The following is a 3,466-nucleotide window of genomic DNA, read 5'->3' as shown; positions in this document are numbered from 1 at the left end:
AATCCCAGCACCCACATGGCAGCTAACAACTGTCTGTAACTCCAGTCCCAGGGAATCCGACAGCCTCTTCTGACCTCTGTGGGCATTGCATGACATGGGTGCACTTACCTACATGCAGGTAATACACAAATACACATTAAAAAATAAATAAATAAAATATTTTTTTTTAAAAGCAACTACAGAACAGAGTACCGCAACTGGTCACACACAGACATTGTCTGTGAATTGCCCAAGTCCAAGTGGCACATCTACAATGTAAGCTCTACACCTAAGACTCACGGAACATAGAACAAGGGGTAAAGAAGACAATAATGAATACCTTGATTCTCATTAATGAAGCTCCTTCATGCAACAGAGGGTCAGGAACACAAAAATTCAGAAATGGTCAAATGTAGAGACTAAGTGTCTGCAGAATGCTGGTCCTTGAACAGGACTCCTATATTAAACTCCACCCACCCCAGGGCTTAGGGACCATTGTGGAAGACGGGGCAGACAAATTGTAAGAGCCAGGGAGGAGGTGCGTGACCATATGGAAATAGAGTCCTATAAGCTCCTGGGACCTTCCTCATATGAACCTATAGCAATGGTGTCAGCATGCACAGGACCCATGCAAACTCAAACAGACAAAACCCAGCTGAAGAAATATTGGCAACTGATTATTGCTGGATGAGGAGGAGTTGATCTTCCTAAAGTAAGAGACTCTAGATAGGCTGACTAGACTTCAGTAGATGAACTTGCACTGAGGGATGTCTGGGGACACTAACTTGACACAAGGCCTTAAGACATGCAGAATATATGAATTCCAGTGGTGGTGGGGCTATGGGAGGGTGCCAGTGGGGAAGGGGGCATAAAGATGATTAAGACTGACTGAAATATTCTGCATGAAAAACACAAAAAAATTCAATAAAAAAGAAACTACAGAAACTGGGGCTGGAGAGATGGTTCAGAGGTTAAGAGCACTGGCTGCTCTTGCAGGGGACTGGGATTCAGTTCCCAGCACTCACATGGCACATAACAACCATCCATAATGCCAGTTCCAGGGGAATACAACACCCTGACCTCTGTGGACAATGCACGACGTGGGTACACTTACATAAGTGTAGGCAATACACCCATACACATAAAAGAAAAATAATAAAATATTTTTAAAAATAACTACAGAAACCATATATTATTTGTTTTTTAATTTTTTTAGAAGAAGCATTTCATTACAGCTTTAAAATAATTACAGTTTCCAGAGCAAAGATATACCTCATTCAAAAGTGGCTATAAAGCTGGGCGTGGTGGCACAAGACTTTAATCCCAGCACTGGGGAGGCAGAGGCAGGCAGATCTCTGTGAGTTCAACCAGCCTGGTCTACATAGTGAGTTCCAGGACAACTGGGGCTACAGGGAGACCCTGTCTCAAAAAGACCAAAAAAAAAGTGTCTATGAAATTTTTAGGTTCGCTGTTGAACCTAATAACCACAGACTTAGAAGAAGCATTTCGTTACAACAGCATTGACATATTCAATAACAATTTCCAGAGCTAAGATGCATGTCTTTCAAAATTGGCTGTAAAATTTTAGGTTTACAGTTGAATTAATACAGTTATATAATATTGTACTCAGTATAAACCCTATAAGACATAAAATTAAATGAGGTTTTAACCTTTAAAAAAGATCTCTATTTTATTATTAAAATAGGCAGTTTCATACAGAAAACTTCATTTTTAATGCAACTAACACTAAGGTGTTTGCACATGCAAGAAACCATATACTATCTGGAGATATACTCTTGAATGACTGGTGGGTCACTGAAGAAAGCATGGAGAAAGTTTGGTTCCTAGAAATTTACAAACCCTTAGCAGAACTAACAAAAAAAAGGAAAGAAGACCCAAATTAATAAATTTAGAGATGAAGCGGGGTTAGGAATCACAATAGACACTACAGAAATCCAAAGGAAATATTTTGAATTTATCTGAAGAAATGGATCCTAAGAACATATGACCTACCTATTAAATCAAAAGGATATAAACAAAAACAGATCAATAACAAGCAGTAAGACTGAAGCAGTAATAAAGAGTCTCTCCCAACAAAGAAAAATCAGGATCAGATGTGTTAAGTACTGAATTCTACCAAGTATTTAAAAAGAGCTAACACCAATGCTCCTCAAACTGCTTTATAAAATAGGAAGGGACATAACATTATTAAACTCATTCTATGAAGTCAGTATCATCATGATACCCAAATCAGAGAAGGGCACAGAAAAAAAAAAAAATGAAAAAGACAAACCAATTTCTCTGGTGCAGATAGATGCAAAAGTTCTCAGTAAACCGAATTCAAGAACACCCTAAGATTATTTTACACCATTATAAAGTTGATTCATTCCAGGGATGCATGAACGGTTCAACATATGCAAATCAATAAAAGTAATATATTTATAAATTAACTGAAAGACAGAAATCGCATGATTGTCTCAATAGATGCAAAAAAGCCTTTGACAAATGCCAACAGCTCATCATGATAAAAACTGAAGAACCTTAGTTATAAAAGACCTGCACGTCGACTTGTGACACTAAGAACAAATTTTCAGCTGTACCAGAATAATCATCCTGCCTATAATATTTATTCTTTCTAAAGTTAATTGTTCTTTCTAATTTAATCTTTCTCATATGAAGTTGTTCACTGCTTCTTTATCTAGCACACAGTGTAGTGTTTTAGCTATATCGAATACTCAAATACTTCTCAAGTTAATTAATAAACAAATGACTTCGTGATTGATTAGCTACGAAGAGAACAGAAAGGGAGCAGCTTAGAATGACTAAGATTTCCTGGCTGTGCCCAGAGGATGGGGATGAAATCACCAAATGCGTTGGGAACATATGAGGAGGAGCCCATGTAGGATTTGGAAGAACATAAGCTAGGTTTTGGACAGGAGTTTGGGCTCACATGACGCATGCCTCAGGGCTTTCCGGCCAGTACTGGGTCTGTCTATGTCTAGTTTAGCAGAGAGACAGAGTTGGCCATCTGGTTTGGGATGCCTTGGATAGCGGGGAGTGTCAGAAGCCTGGGGGCGATGAGAGGCTCCAAAAGCCCACAGTGTGGGAAAGAACTGACAACCAAGGGGAGTGCTTCGAAGAAACCCCCGTCAGCTTGGTGTAATCCAGAGCTATTCCTATCTTTGACTAGGGAAGTTACTGGCCAAATAGTCCAGTCTTGGGTTTGGAGGAGTCTCTGGAGGAAGGTGATGTGAAACTAAGCGCAGTACTTTGGCATTTGGGCAAACAAGTGCCCTCTAGAGCAGGGCAGAATCTTTCCACCTCCACACCTCTCCTATCTCTGTTGGAATTGTGCATTATCTACCCCGGAACTGTCTTAAGGTATCTAAATATATGCCAGGGCCTGCAAAAGCATTTCCATATGTAGTCTGGTTTGAGTCTTCCAGACAGGTTTTCTTTTAACTTCTATTTTGTGTCATACGGGAAG

This window comes from Nannospalax galili, unplaced genomic scaffold (assembly GCF_000622305.1).
Source record: "Nannospalax galili isolate Female #2095 unplaced genomic scaffold, S.galili_v1.0 scaffold1951, whole genome shotgun sequence".
Classification (NCBI taxonomy): domain Eukaryota; kingdom Metazoa; phylum Chordata; class Mammalia; order Rodentia; family Spalacidae; genus Nannospalax; species Nannospalax galili.
Note: the sequence above shows the minus strand (reverse complement) of the source record.